Raw genomic sequence first — 17,621 nt, 5'->3', positions numbered from 1 at the left:
CCTCAGAGGTTGAAACTAATCTTAAGAAAATAAACTGCACCACAGATAAAAACTCAGAAATATTTAAAGAATCTATTATCCAGTACTCAACAAGGTAAAATCCACCATATCTGCCATTTAATAAAAAATTTAGCAAATATACAAGAAGCAGAAAAATATAACCTCTAATAAGAAGGAAAACTGAGTAATGTAAATGAAAAAGGCACAGATAACAGCATAAGTACATAAGGACATAACAGAGTATATCTCATATGTTCAAGAAAGTAGGCGAAACCATGACCATGTTAAGGAGAGAGATTAAAAACAGAAATATGCAAAACTGAATTTCTAGAGATAAAAAATATGTATTGTCTGAAGCAAAAACTATATTACATTATATTTGGTTAAGAGAAGAGCACACACTTGGGGTGGGGCAGAATATTAGTGACTTAAGGCATAGAAAAGAAACAATCCAAAATTTAACCAAAAGGAGAGGCCAAATGCTTTGGCCCTCTTAATTTATATACTTACAGGACTAAAGTAGTTCAAGGAATATAAAGATGCATAATATGAACACTAAAAGAACCACTGAATATTCAAATAAATAGGTAAAACTAGTAAGTTAGCAAAGAAGATAAAATGGAGTAATGACTAAAAATATTCAGTTAATCCAAAATAAAGAAATTAAGGGAAATTGTGATAACCACAAAGAGGATCAATTGAAATAAAAAACAAGACGGGGGCCGCGGCGTCTGACGTCCCGCGCGTCGGCGGCCGCGGAGCAGCCGAGGAGCAGCGCGGGCAGCCAGGCAGCCGCAGGCGGGGTGTGAAGAAAAACAATGACACTCCAATGGACGGCAGTTGCAACTTTTCTTTACGCTGAAATAGGACTCATTTTAATCTTCTGTCTACCTTTTATTCCTCCTCAGAGATGGCAGAAGATATTTTCCTTTAGCGTTAAGAAAAAGAAATTAAAAAAAAAAAAAAAAAAAACAAGACGGAAGATTTAACCCAAACCATATCAATAATTATGTTGAATGTATATTATGTAAACAAGCAATCAAAAAGTATAAAAAGTATATTGAATTTTATAAAAAGATCCAGCTATATGTTGACTAAAAGAAATTCACTTTAATAGTAAGAATATACATCAGTGAAAGGATGAAAAAAGACATGTCAGGTTAACGTGATCAAAAGGAAGGTAGAATGGCAAATTTAATATCAGAAAATGTATATTTAAGAGTAAAGATTATAACCTTGAATAAAATAGTCATTTTATAATGATAAAGGTGTTAAATCATCAAGAAGACATAACAGTTTTAAATACTTCTGCACTTAATAATGAAACTTCAAAACACATGAAGCATAGACTTATACAAATAAAGAAGTCCACAAATATAGTTGAGGATGTCTCAATATTTTAGAGAACAAGGAGACAGAAAGTCAGTAGAGATATAGGAGATTTTCACTTCATTATCAACTAACATGACCTGTTTGACATTTATGTAACATCCCATCCAAAAATATCAGAATACACATATTTTACAAGTGCACATGAAATATTACCAAGATAGACTATCTTCTGGTTCATAAAACAAGTCTTATAAATATGTTTGATCAGAATTAAATTTCAATAAAAATCAATAGTGGAAAGATATCCAGAAAATCACCAAATATTTGGAAACTAAATGTCATACTTGAAAATGGTTCAAAGAAGACATCAAAATAGAAAACATTTTAAACTGAATGGAAGTGAAAACGTGGCATATTAAAATTTGTGGATGCACCTAATGCAATAATCAGAGTAAAATTAGAGCATAAAAGCCGATATTAGATAAGAAGGAAGGTCTCAGATAATGACTTCAACTTTCACTTTAAGACACTTGGAAAGGTTGAGCAAATCAAATCCAAGATAAACAGAGGAAAGGAAGTAGAAAATAATTGATTGTACCATTTTACATTCTGTCAGTGGTGTCTTAGAGTTCCGGTTGCTCACCTACACTTGGCTAGTTCATCTTTAAAGTTGTAAGCATTACAGCAGCTCTGTAGTGTTGACTCATTGTGGTTTAAATTTGCATTTTCCTTACACCTGATATTAAGGATCTTGTTTTGGATTTTTTTTTATTGGAAGGTAACTGCTTTATAATATTGTGCTGCTCTCTGCCATATATCAACACGGTTCAGCCACAAGTTTACACATGTCCCCTCCTTCCCGAGCCTCCCCGCTCATCACCCCCGCACCCCTCTAGGTGGTCACAGGGCACTAGGTTGAGCTTCCTGTGTCACACAGCAAATTCCCACTTGCTATCTATTTTACATACGGTAATTTATACGTTTCCATGCTATGCTCTCAGTTTGTCCCACCCTCTCCTTCCGCCACTGTGTCCAAAAGTCTGCTCTCTATGTCTGCGTCCCCACTGCTGCCCTGCCAAGAGGTTCATCAGGACCATTTTTCTATTTTCCATCTTTTATGAAGTGTCTATGAAAATCTTTTGCCTATTTTTAAATTGGTTTATTATTGAGTTGAAATGTTCTTTATATATTCTAGATATATATTTCTTTTGTCAATGTTTTGCAAATGTTTTCCCCCAGCCATAGCTTAATTTTTTTTCATTGGTTAATGAGTCTTCTAAAGAGTAAAATGTCTAAATTTTGATAAAGTTGAATTCATCCTTTGATATCTCATTTCCTTTTGTACTATTAAAATATCTGAATTCAAGACCTTCTATGTTTTCTTCTAGATATTAGTTTTTAGCTCTTAAATTTCAGGTCCGTAATCCATTTTGAGTTAATTTTTACAAGTGGTAAAAAGATTTATTCTTCTAGTACTAGTTTGGTTTGATTTTGCTATAATACTGCTTAACTCATTTAGACATTTTTGTGTGTAGGGTAAAGGATTGGTCAAAGTTTATAATTTTTTTTTTTTCGAATGGTTCACCAGTTGCTCCAACATTTATTAAAAAGCTTATCTGTGACAGATTTGAGATGCCACTTTTATCATTCCACATTTTTCAGGATCTACTTTTCCTTTTGTTATATTTCACAGTCCTCTCTATTCTTGTTCCAATACCATACATTCTGTCAGTTTACATTAACACATGATTTTATGCCTCATATATGAAAAAATTGATCTTTTTTTCCCCTGACCTATGAGAATGTCTTTACCGAGTTTACTGCTATAAAATTAAATCCAAAATTTAACATTTTACTTGTTCCCTTTCCTTTCTTTTCCAAGTGAGTCACAGAAATACTAAAAAAAAAAAAAAGCAATCCAATAATTTCACTACTTTACAGTAAAACCACTTGATGCAGAAGGAGTTCTTTTCTCAGGTGAGGTGGTCCTGTTATTATTTAAGTGTCTCCTGGATACTGCTCTCTTCTCAGCATCATTGCGTAGCTCTTGGTGGTTCATCCTTTATCCACCAAGGATTTCTAGCACATGAAATTCAGGGCTAGTGGTTTGATTCTGAAATGAAATTTAGAGTGGTGACCTCATCAATCTTCTGAGTTGTACAAATGGAAAGGGTCTGAAAGTCTGGACACATAACTCAAAATGACTTTTTTCACTTATTCTTGGATAGGTGATGCAACTGCTTCTTCAGTTGTTAGCAAGCAAAAAGGGAGTAGCCAGTTTACCAAGACATTAAGCAACAGAGAAAATCTAGTACATTCCCTTCTGCATTCTTGGTTGGCCTCATAAGCGCCATGGAAGACATAGAGGTTGTTTAGATAAGGTGTTAAGTATTTTTTATTTTGCTATTCAGTGTCTAAGAACACACACATTAATTCAATGTCAGGAAAAATGCTTGTTCTTTTCCCACCTGAGGGCAGGGAGAACTCAGAAGCGCTTGTGAAATCAACACTCCAGAGGCCCAGACTCATTAAAAGATCAAGATCTGGTCACAGGACCCTAGATGCTTCCCATCCCCTGACACCCTGTCACCACGTTGTGGCTGTTGTTCGGTCACTAAGTCATGTCCGATTCTTTGTGACCCCATGGACTGAAGCACGCCAAGCTCCGCTGTCGTCACTACCTACCAGAGTTTGCTCAAATTCATGTCCATTCTGTATATCACCACATGACTACAGGCCTATTTAAAGAAGTTCTCTAACCCAACACATTGTGTCCAGGTACCCAGAAAAAAATATAAAACATACAAAAGGGTGAAAAATACAGTTTTAATTTTAAGAGACCAAGTAAGCAACACAACCAGATTCTGATACCGCTGGTATGTTAGAATGATCAGACTGTGAAAATTCAAAACAACTATGATTAATATAAGAACTCCAATAAAGTAGACAGTATACAAGAAGAGATAGGGTTTGTAAAATAGATAGCTAATGGGAAATTGCTATATTTCACAGGGAGCTCAACCTGGTCCTCTGTGATAACCTAGAGGGGTGGGGTGGGGTGGGAAGTGGGAGAGAGGTTTCAGAGGGAGAGAACACATGTGTCCTTAGGGCTGATTCATGCTGTTGTAAGGCAGAGACCAACAGGACACTGTGAAGCAGTGATCCTCCAATTAAAAACAAATTTAAAAGAAAAGAGTAGATGGGGTAATGTAAGCAGAGAGATGGAAATTTGAAGTAAAAATAAAAAAGACATGTTAGAGATGGAAACAAACTAAAGAATGTCTTTAATGGGCTTACTAACACAGTGGACCCCTCAAGAAAGAATCTCTGAGCCTGAGGACATCTAAACAGAAATCACCCAGACTGAAAAGCAAAGAGAAAAGAAGACTGAAAAAAGAAACAAACCCAGAATAACCAGAAATGTGGGACAATTATAAAAGATGCAATAGGGACTTCCCTGATGATCCAGTGGCTAAGACTCTATGCTCCCAATGAAGGGGACCCAGGTTCAACCCCAGGTCAGGGAACTATATCCCAGGTCCCACTGTTAAGATCCAGCTCAGCCAAATAAATAAAGGTGCAACATACTTGTAATGGGGAATATCAGAAAGAGAAGAAAGCTGAAAAGGAATATTAAAAATATTTGAGGCAATAATGACTGAGAATTTCCCCAGTCTAATGTCAGACATCAAATCACAGATCCAGGAACTCAGAGAACATCAAGTAGGATAAATGCCAAAAAAAAAAAAATTCATCTCTACATGTCATATTTAAATTGCAGAAAAATCACAGATGAAAAGAAGTCCCTAAAGAAGCCAGAAAAAAAGACAATTACATCCAACTTCTCAGAAACTAGGCAAGCAAGAAGGAAATAGAGTGAATAAAGTGTTGAGGGACAAAAATGACTAATTTAGAATCCTTACCCTGCAAATGATCCTTGAAAAACAGACTCTTGTTTCGTTCAGCAGGACGAGTAAGGCAGAGAACGGTGAGAGACAATGGTAGTGAGGTGGATAAAATGCAGACTAAAGGCTGTTAGGTGAGTCAGGTGAAAAATTAATTCAGCCCATGGTCAATAGTAATAGCCAGTATTTATTAAATGTTTACCATTTTATGAACACTGTGGTATTTTTAACATACTTAATTGACTATGCTAAAGCCTGTGACTGTGTGGATCACAACAAATTGTGGAAAATTCTGAAAGAGACGGAATACTAGACCACCTTACCTTACCTGCCTCCTGAGAAACCTGTATGCAAGTAAAGAAGCAAGTTAGAACCAGACATGAAACAATGGACTGTTTCCAAATTGGGAAAGGAGTATGTCAAGGCTGTATATTGTCACCTTGCTTATTTAATTCATATGCAGAGTACATCATGCAAAATACTGGGTTGGATGAAACACAAGCTGGAATCAAGATTTCCAGGAGAAATATCAATAACTTCAGATATGCAGATGACTTCAAACTCAACATTCAAAAAACTATGATCATGGCATCCAGCCCCATCCTTCATGGCAAATAGTTGGGGAAACAATGGAAACAGTGACAGATTTTATTTTCTTGGGATCCAAAATCACTGCAGATGGGAACTGCAGCCATGAGATTAAAAGACACTTGCTCCTTGGAAGAAAGGCTATGACAAACTGACATAGCATATTAAAAAGCAGAGACATTACTTTGCCAACAAAGGTCTGTATAGTCAGAGCTATGTTTTTTTCCAGTAGTCATGTATGGATGTGAGAATTGGGCCATAAAGAAAGCTGAGTGCCGAAGAATTGATGCTTTTGAACTGTGGTGTTGGAGAAGACTCTTGAGAGTCCCTCAGACAGCAAGGAGATCAAACCAATCAATCCTAAAGGAAATCAACCCTCAATATTGATTGGAAGGACTGATGCTGAAGCTGAAGCTCCTATACTATGGCCGCCTGATGCAAAGAACTGACCCACTGGAAAAGACCCTGATGCTGGGAAAGAGTGAAGGCAGAAGAAGAGGATGACAGCGGATGAGATGGTTGAATGGTATCACCGACTCAATAGACATGAGTTTGAGCAAACTCTGGGAGTTGGTGACAGACAGGGAAGCCTGGCATGCTGCAGTCCATGGGGTCACAAAGAGTTGGACACGACTGAACTGACCTGAATTGAATCTTACTTAAATCCTTACAACAACCCAAATAAGAAAATAGGGATAGAGAGAAATTAATTTTTAAACTACAATGCTATATTGTAATGGGGAGTCATTGAAAGTTTTTAAGCAAGAAAATGATGCTTCTGTGTAAATACTGTCTTCAGTTCAGTTCAGTTCAGTCTTCTATTACTGACTCCTTACTGGGTTCAAGCTAAAATGGACCGTGGAGGCCACCTAGCTCAACTATTTTAATTTACAGCAAGGAACTGAAGCTCAGAGAGGACCATCTGGCTCGTCAGGCTATAGAAATTTGCTGGTAGGGTACAATTAAAATCTAGAACTCCAGACTCAGTCTATACGTTCATGTTGTATTCCTTTTGCTAATAGTCTCTTCCTGGGTTTTTAACAATCATCAATTCAAGCCAGTAGCAATCAGTGTAATTCTAACCCTAATGACATCACCTTCTGCCCTTTCCACATTTATCATATCTGACATCCAGTGTGAGACAGAAAAAAAGTAGACATTGGTTTTTCATTATGTGGAATTAGAATAGTTGACATTCTTTAATGCTCATTTAGCCATTTCAAACAAAATTGCTTTTATCCTATTAGAGATTTAGGCTAAACTCTTGATAATCACCTCATTAAATTTCACTCTTCCAACAAGCCCCTTGCAAATTGTTGAGAAGTCATCTCTGAGATGATATTGGAAAAAGATTGAGGGCTTATGATCTCAATCCACTACTTATAAGTCAAGTGATCTTGGACCAATTACTTACATATTTTGATGAATTAGTGACAAATTAATACCAACCTTGCCAAACTGTTTTGAGGATTAATCTCCTCTCATGATAAACAGGCATATTTTTTATGTCCAACAAACGTTTTCGAGGAACCTGTTAATTTTTTGTTGTTCATTAACTTGTTGAAAGAGAAGTGATAATATAAGTAGATACTGAGAAAATTTAAGGCCTTGATTTATTTTATTAATAACAATTAACATGTATCTGGGTGACTGATAATATAAAATTTTTAAAATTATATTTAAGGGAGAGAATTTGCCGTTTTAAAGATCGATTTCCTTCCCAAAGCTATTATTTATGCAGAATGTAACTTTAGAGTAATTAAGATAAAATTATTCAAAATATGGAAATAGCACAAAAAGATTATTTCGTACTTTTAAATGTCACATTGTCTAACAGATCCAGCCAAGAATTCAAAGAGTATTTGAGAAGTAAAGATGTATAATCAGTAAGGAAAAGAATGCAGAAATAAGTTTGCTAAATTAAACACACAACCCATGATTAACTTATTTCCTAGGTGAATGTATATTTGACTTACTATTTACTATTGATTAGGGCACTTTTTGGAGAAGGCAATGGCACCCCACTCCAGTACTCTTGCCTGGAAAATCCCATAGACGGAGGAGCCTGGTAGGCTGCAGTCCATGGGGTCGCTAAGAGTCGGACATGACTGAAGCGATTTAGCAGCAGCAGCAGCAGCAGGGCACTTTTCTGGAGAAGGAAATGACAATCCACTCCATTTCCTTGGCAAGTATTCTACTTTCCCAGGCAAGTATGTTGCCTGGGAAATCCCATGGACAGAGGAGCCTGGAGGGCTATAGTACAAAGGGTCTCAAAGAGTTGGACACGACTGGGCAACGAAGCACACAGGGATGTGTAAAATTCTGTAAAATTTTTAAATTCTGTAAAATCTATTCTGTAAAATAGATTCTGTAAAATACTGTACAATAGAGCTGCAAACTTTTTAAACCTTCAGAAATTTCCTAATTGAAAATATTTTAGTCCGTGTAAATATAAAATAACTCTTGCCCAATAGAAAAGATAACCCCAAACATTATAGTATTATTTACATGTAGGATATCAGTTTTTTTTAAATCTAACTTAGCAAATGCATTTACACATTTATCTGATAGCTTAATAAATAAATGTGTTCCACAAATTTTCTTTGTTTTTTGGGGGTAGGGATATTAAGAATAAGTGTCAGTTCAATGAATTTTCAAAAATTGAACTCGCCCAATGTAACCAGCACTCAAATCAGGATGCAGACTGTGGTAATCATCAGAGAAGCCCCTACAAACTCAGTTTACACACAAAATGATAGCCACCACTTGACTTCTAATCATGATTATTTTTGCATTATACATAAAATGAATACATATGTACACATATAAAGTACAAGTTATATGTATGCCAAGCTTCTCTATATCACATATATCATATATCATTATTATATATATATATAGTCATAAAGGATGTGCTCTTTCCTATCTGACTGCTTCAATTCAACATTAAATTTGTGAAATTCATCCAAGTTATGTTTTCCCTCATTGCCCTAAGGGAATCCATTGTATGAATCTTTTTTATTGAGGTATAATTGACATATAGCATATAAATATTAGTTTTATATGTACAACATAATGATTCAATATTTGTATACATTGTGAAATGATCACTACAACAATGTACCCATCACCATACATAGTTACAATTCTTTTCTTGTGATGAGAACTTTTAAGAACTATTCTCTTAGCAACATACAAATGCGCAGTAGAGTATTATTAACTGTAGCTGCCTTGCTACAGGTTTTATCCTTATGACTTAGTTTTCTACAACTGGAAGCTTGTTCCTTTTGATCCCCCTCATCCATTTCAACCACCCTGCACCCTTTACCTCTGGCAACAACTAATCTATTCTTTGTGTCTACAAGATGCAAAGAACAAACGTATTTTGAACCAGAATTACCACTCTATTGACTCCCTCAAAGTATTAAATTTTTGAAATGTGTTTCATATACATTTGTATAAGAATTACTATTTTTAACTTAAAAATATTTATTTTGACAGAGTGGGCCTTTCTGATGTCATTGTTGCTATAGGAATAATTGCTTAAATTTTCTCTTCTAGCTAAGATCACAAAAGGGAAAATCACTCTAGCTAAAAAAGGTGGACTAAGCCATTACTGGTAAGTTGTGGTTTAACTGATAACATCTATTTCATATCACTGATAAATGGGTCAAAAAATATCTTTATAGAGGCAAGGAGCCTCAGAGAGAAAAACATAAGCTAGAGTTTATACTCAATCCCTCTCCTTCCTTAGGCTCAGTTTTATTAAAATTTTTCTGGTCTCACGGCTTGAAATCAACCAGGTTGGGAATGCTGGCTGAAAAGAAATCAAGGTCATCCAAGGGCTACTCACTCGGAATTGTCCAGGCAAGTGATTCAGGCTCACTTCCAAGACTGAGTGTTTATGGAGAAAAAGGATGTCACAAAGAAAAAAATGTATGGATAAGGCTGAAAACCTTCCACTCCCACCCCTGACATCCCAAATACTTTGGTCCAGAGGGAGTACTCTGGGAATAGTCACTCAGCATACCAGGTCAAATAAAAACCGGTAATTCTGGAGACCACAAGGCAGACTGATTCTGGCAGTTCTCCAACTAAGTCACAACAGACTGTGAAGGGATCTACATCCTCCTGGGTTATTCAAGCACAGTCAGCCTGACAGCCCCAGCTGTCCATATGGCTACAACCGCCAAGCATAATACTTTGTAGAAACCATTTCTTTCCCATCTCATAGCTTTAGAAACTCCTGCCTGACGAGTGAAGGAGCCACTGGAGTAGTGGGTAACTGAGAACATCCTTACTATCTGGGGTCTCCCTAAAACAGTGACATCAGGTGTCAGTGAAAAAACAAAGGCAGCAGGGGGTGGGGGGAAACACTGCTACACTGATCAAAACCTTTAAGTTTCTTGCATTGAATATTTTCCAGCAGACTGGCTCCCAGGACTGAATAAATTACGGGATTATTAAACAATGTAATTCAAGGGAGGAAGCTACACTAAAAGAGATCATACATTTTCTACTAACATCAGATCAGATCAGTCGCTCAGTCATGTCCAACTCTTTGCGACCCCATTAATCGCAGCACGCCAGGCCTCCCTGTCCCTCATCGACTCCTGGAGTTCACTCAGACTCACGTCCATCAAGTCAGTGATGCCATCCAGCCATCTCATCCTCTGTCGTCCCTTTCTCCTCCTGCCCCCAATCCCTCCCAGCATCAGAGTCTTTTCCAATGAGTCAACTCTTCGCATGAAGTGGCCAAGGTACTGGAGTTTCAGCTTTAGCATCATTCCTTCCAAAGAAATCCCAGAGCTGATCTCCTTCAGAATGGACTGGTTGGATCTCCTTGCAGTCCAAGGGACTCTTCAAGAGTCTTCTCCAACACCACAGTTCAAAAGCATCAATTCTTTCAGCACTCAGCCTTCTTCACGTCCAACTCTCACATCCATACATGACCACTGGAAAAACCATAGCCTTGACTAGATGAACCTTTGTTGGCAAAGTAATGTCTCTGCTTTTGAATATGCTATCTAGGTTGGTCATAACTTTCCTTCCAAGGAGTAAGCGTCTTTTAATTTCATGACTGCAGTCACCAACTATAGTGATTTTGGAGCCCAGAAAAATAAAGTCTGACACTGTTTCCACTGTTTCCCCATCTATTTCCCATGAAGTGGTGGGACCGGATGCCATGATCTTCATTTCCTGAATGTTCAGCTTTAAGCCAACTTTTTCACTCTCCTCTTTCACTTTCATCAATTGGCTTTTGAGTTCCTCTTCACTTTCTGCCATAAGGGTGGTGTCATCTGCATATCAGAGGTTATTGATATTTCTCCCAGCAATTTTGATTCCAGCTTGTGTTTCTTCCAGTCCAGCGTTTCTCATGATGTACTCTGCATAGAAGTTAAATAAACAGGGTGACAATATACAGCCTTGATGAACTCCTTTTCCTATTTGGAACCAGTCTGTTGTTCCATGTCCAGTTCTAACTGTTGCTTCCTGACCTGCATACAGGTTTCTCAAGAGGCAGATCACGTGGTCTGGTATTCTCATCTCTTTCAGAATTTTCCACAATTTATTGTGATCCACACAGTCAAAGATTTTGGCATAGTCAATAAAGCAGAAATAGATGTTTTTCTGGAACTCTCTTGCTTTTTCCATGATCCAGCAGATGTTGGCAATTTGATCTCTGGTTCCTCTGCCTTTTCTAAAACCAGCTTGAACATCAGGAGGTTCACGGTTCACATATTGCTGAAGCCTGGCTTGGAGAATTTTGAGCATTACTTTACTAGTGTGTGAGATGAGTGCAGTTGTGTGGTAGTTTGAGCATTCTTTGGCATTGCCTTTCTTTTGGTATTGGAATGAAAACTGACCTTTTCCAGTCCTGTGGCCACTGCTGAGTTTTCCAAATTTGCTGGCATATTGAGTGAAGCACTTTCACAGCATCATCTTTCAGGATTTGGAATAGCTCAACTGGAATTCCATCACCTCCACTAGCTTTGTTCGTAGTGATGCTTTCTAAGGCCCACTTGACTTCACATTCCAGGATGTCTGGTGTTAGGTCAGTGATCACACTATCGTGATTATCTGGGTTGTGAAGATCTTTTTTGTAGAGTTCTTCTGTGTATTCTTGCCACCTCTTCTTAATATCTTCTGCTTCTGTTAGGTCCATACCATTTCTGTCCTTTATCGAGCTCATCTTTGCATGAAATGTTCCTTTGGTATCTCTGATTTTCTTGAAGAGATCTCCAGTCTTTCCCATTCTGTTGTTTTCCTCTATTTCTTTGCATTGATCACTGAAGAAGGCTTTCTTATCTCTTCTTGCTATTCTTTGGAACTCTGCATTCAGATGTTTATATCTTTCATTTTCTCCTTTGCTTTTTGCTTCTCTTCTTTTCACAGCTATTTGTAAGGCTTCCCCAGACAGCCATTTTGCTTTTTTGCATTTCTTTTCCATGGGGATGGTCTTGATCCCTGTCTCCTGTACAATGTCACGAACCTCATTCCATAGTTCATCAGGCACTCTATCTATCAGATCTAGGCCCTTAAATCTATTTCTCACTTCCACTGTATAATCATAAGGGATTTGATTTAGGTCATACCTGAATGGTCTAGTGGTTTTCCCTACTTTCTTCAATTTAAGTCTGAATTTGGCAATATGGAGTGCATGGTCTGAGCCACAGTCAGCTCCTGGTCTTGGAAAGGTAAAAGCAAAATGAATTACTGAAGAGATGTGATCTTTATGTATCTTTAAATAAAGTTTTAAATATGGACCCATTCTAGTTATGGGTTGACCCATAACCCCCAGAAAGTCTTATGTTAAAGACCTCACCCCCAATAATTTAGAGATAGGATTTTACAGAGATGATGAAGTTAGGTCATTTGGTTGAAGCTTAATCCAATATAACTGGTGTTATAAAAAGGAAATTTTGGGACATAAACATGTATATAGAGAAAATTCCACGTGAATATGAAGGCCTCTTACAATACTCTTCCTTCTCTGATTATAGACCAGCAACCCTATTGCAAGCACAAAGGTGGACATATGCCAAGGCTTGCCAGTTATATTATCCCCTGAACCTAGCCATTATGATTCATCTGGTCATGAAATGTTTTCAAAGATAAATGCTTCCATTGCTTTCTAAGAAATCTTTCTTCCACCTATTTTATTAATTTATTTTAAAATGTTTCTTTATTTGCAAGAAAAATTACAAAGTTTCCATCAATATGTTCTTTTAAAGATTTTTCTCTGAAATTAATACACTTAATGGCTAAATTTAGATTATAAATCTTTAGATTTAGATTTACATTTTTTTTGAAGTGGATCATTTGGCCTTATAGAATTGGAAATTTGGATGACTTACTTATATTTGCACAGTTAGGAGAGGAACTAGAATTAGAATCTAGGTCTCATAATTGATAAAATAATAATGACCTTTTGGAGCTGAAAGGAGCAATAAAACTCACCTATTCTAATTCCCAGTGTAACACTTGAATGCTTTTGATAAAATCCCTAACAAATATCAAATTCATGTTTCATGATTATAGTTATTGGGAATTGTTTTTCATAATTATTGAGAATAATAAATCATATTTAAGTCTCTGTATACTAAATAACTCAACATTCAAAAAACTAAGATCATGGCATCCAGTCCCAACACTTCATGGTAAATAGATGGGGAAACAATGGAAACAGTGACAGACTTTATTTTCTTGGGCTCCAAAATCACTGCAGATGGTGACTGCAGCCATGAAATTAAAAGATGATTGCTCCTTGGAAGAAAAGCTAGGATAAACCTAGACAGTGTATTAAAAAGCAGAGACATTACTTTGCCAACAAAGGACTACCTATTCAAAGCTATGGTTTTTTCAGTAGTCATGTATGGATGTGAGAGTTGGACCATAAAGAAGGCTGAATGCCAAAAAATTGATGCTTTCAAAGTGTGGTTTTGGAGAAGACTCTTGAATGTCCCATGGACAGCAAGGAGATCAAACCAGTCAACCCTAAAGGAAATCAAACCTGAACATTCATTGGAAGGACTGATGCTGAAACTGAAGCTCCAGTACTTTGGCCACCTGATGCAAAGAGCCAACTCACTAGAAAAGACCGTGATACTGGGAAAGACTGAAGGCAGGAGGAGAAGGGGACAACAGAGGATGAGATGGTTGGATGGCATCACTGACTCAATGGACATGGCTTTGAGCAATCTCTGAGAGACGCTGATGGACAGGGAAGCCAGGCGGGCTGCAGTCCATGGGGTCACAAGAGTCGGACACGACTGAGCAACTGGACAACAACAACAAATACTAAATAAGGGGAATAGTAATGCTATTTGATGCCAAACATATGGTATTATAGTTTATAAAGTAATGAATCTGATTAGATATGGAACTTAGATTTTATGACATTGAGAATCTCCAAAGATGTGCCATCTTCTTGATTAGATAATCATCAAGCTCCTCATGGAGAAATAATTTTAATATCAATAATGATGATGATAATAATAATACATAATAATATTCTAAGATAGTTTAGAAATATTGATATATATATGCCATATCTCTTCTTTGAGATATACAAAGTTGTATTTCTTTGTTCTGGAGAAATTAAAAAAAAAATATTAACCCTGCCTCTTGCATCAAATAGAACAATGTGGTTGGCATAAAATAATCCTGTAGAGCCATTATTTCTTTAGTGCAAGTCTAGAATATCTATTCCCATGTAGCAGAGGATAAAGAATATCTACAGCTAAAGCCTCACACCTGACAGAATGCTTTTCAATGATCACAAACTGAAGTTATCACTCTGGAATTCTGTGAACGAGCAAGTCCTCTCGTGCATCCCTAGCACTGTGGAAGAAACAGTTTGGATCTCACTGTAGTAGATCATTCTTACTAAGGCAGAATTCAATAAATTATCTATAAGATGAAAAAGGCAATACTACGTGGAATAATTTATAAATCATATTATCTTGACTCTTCTGCTTCTACTTTCTTTCCGTCCTAGATAAGATAGAGCTCTTTAAAAGAATCCATGGTTAAAAGAGCTGTATTTATTTATTACACATTTTTTTTGTGTGTACCAAGTATCATTCTAACCACTAACAGTGTATGTTTATGTCAGAGACTACTGATACTACCTAGTATCCACCCTCTTCCTCCTTTAAGGTAACAGAACATTTAATATTTGCCTAGATACATGCAACCCAAAATGAGGACTTTAAGTTTTAATTAATAGGGTATTTATTGAAAGCATGGAACAATTTTCAGGCTTACTTTTAAAGGGAAGAGTTCTCTTTATTGGCTCAAACTCTGATCTATTTATGATCTGTCTGGAAATAAATATCATAGAATAGTGGAACAAAGGATGAAAGGATCCTGGATCTTTGACCATTTCAGAATGTAGTGTCACCATATCAGCCTAGAATTTTAAGTGAGGAAGAAATACATTTCTATCATGTTAAGATTTCAAAACATTCTTTCTTTCTCATATTCAGCCTTACAAACATCCTATGAACCAGTATAATCTAGCATGCTTCTATGGAATTATAGACCCTCTCTACAGAAAAGTGCATATCCATGTGAATTTTGCTCAGATTTTAGGTATTTTTGGATGAGATGAAGTCTGTCCATCTGAACTTGGATCTCAGGTTATGGATTATTGGGATAATGGATGAATTTCCTATTAACCAAATATTTCCTGAAAAAAATAATCCTGACTACCCTTAGCTTTCAAGACTTGATAGTTGATACTGAAAGAAGTAGGTCATTAAAACAAACTATTTTCAAATAAATTAATTAAATTGCTTTGTTAGTGATGGTGCCAAAAATAGTTGTGGAGGGCTTTAGTACTCACACCTAGATAATCTCCAGGAACACCCGAATCACAACACCAAAAACTAATTTATAAAGACAATGGATATTTCCTCAACTTTATGTAAAACTGAAAAGCATCATTTTTAGAAACTGTATGTACCCTTTTTGTATATTTGTATATATATTTTGGCCACCTGATGCGAAGAGCTGACTCATTTGAAAAGACCCTGATGTTGGGGAAAACTGAAGATTGAAGGCAGAAGGAGAAGGGGACAAGAGAGGATGAGATAGTTGGATGGCATCACCAACTCAATGGATATGAGTTTGGGTAAACTCCGGGAGTTGGTAATGGACAGGGAAGGCTGGTGTGCTGCAGTTCATGGGGTCACAAAGAGTCAGACATGACTGAGCGACTGAAGTGAACTGAATACAATACTTTTACAAATAATATCTGTAAATAAAAACTGTGTGCATTCCATGTACATGCAGATTTAAGACCACCTTGGTCACCCTTCCACTGTATTGCTGCTCCAAAAACCAAGCTGTGTGGGAATTTTGAGCTGCTGCTAGGGACAGCCTGGTAAAATTCATCAAAGCAAAGACAAGTTGGTAAGAGTAATATGAATTCTTGGCATAGTGGAAGTCTGAATTCTATTCCCCTTCCTTTTCTGTCTGTTTTCTTAATGAAGAATATAGAGAAAGTAACAGTTCTCTGAGGGCAGTGGGGCATAAAAGTGAATTAAAATCTTCCCTGTCAGGCCAAACAACTCAGGATGGGTGGACAGAGCCTGTGGCCAAGTCAGAGAATATCTGACTGCTTCAAAGATAAGCGGCTCCGGCCCTTTGATGTTCAGCAAGGGCTTCCAGCTCTGAAATTCTATAATTCTTTCATAAAACCAAAGGTTAAAGTCAAACCGATAAAAAAGATTCCAATCGAAGACTCAGAGTAAGATGAGAAATAAAAAGTGAAAACACATGAGAATAACAAACTTTTAAAATACTCAGTACTATTTTTTTTAAGTGCTCTTATGATGAAGGTTGATTTAAGGGATACTTTAGATTGCATATGTTTCATAATAAATCATTCTATAAAAAGATGAGATGTATATAGTATATATAGTATAATATATTTTCTATATAAAATACCTTAAAAAGTGTGTGTATAGTGTATATATATATATATATATATATACACTTAGACACATATAAACACTCAATGCACATACACATACAGATATGTACTCTATCAATTATGTTTGAGTTGAAAACTATGCACAAAGACTCTAAATAGCATATGACTTATATTGTAAACCACTTCCCAAACCATAATCTGATTATATATATATATATATATACACACACACACACACACACATATATATATATACACACACACATATATATGCACACACACATTGTAAAATCTCCTGAAAGTTAGAGATATTGCTGTCAGTAATTACTAGTAATTCAAACTCTTAGCATTATCTACTTAAGGTCTTTGTACATATTCTCAACTCAAACCTGATTGATTATATGTGCATGTGTGCATTTGGTAAGGAGCACCAGCTGTGCTTTGCTGGACCAGCCGTGAAGAGATGCCCCATGTCTAAGGTAAGAGAAACCCAAGTAAGATGGTAGATGTTGTGAGGGGGCATCAGAGGGCAGACACACTGAAAACAATCACAGAAAACTAGTCGATCTGATCACATGGACCACAGCCTTGTCTAACTCAATGAAACTAAGCCATGCTGTGTGGGGCCACCCAAGATGGGTGGGTCACAGTGGAGATGTCTGAAAGAATGTGGTCCACTGGAGAAGGGAATGGCAAACCACTTCAGTATTCTTGCCTTGAGAACCCCATGAACAGTATGAAAAGGCAAAATGATAGGATTCTGAAAGAGGAACTCCCCAGGTTGGTAGGTGCCCAATATGCTACAGGAGATCGATCAGTGGAGAAATAACTCCAGAAAGAATGAAGGGATGGAA

Source organism: Bos mutus, chromosome 29 (assembly GCF_027580195.1).
Source record: "Bos mutus isolate GX-2022 chromosome 29, NWIPB_WYAK_1.1, whole genome shotgun sequence".
Lineage (NCBI taxonomy): Eukaryota > Metazoa > Chordata > Mammalia > Artiodactyla > Bovidae > Bos > Bos mutus.
The sequence above is the reverse complement of the archived record's forward strand: the minus strand, read 5'-3'. Positions refer to the sequence as shown.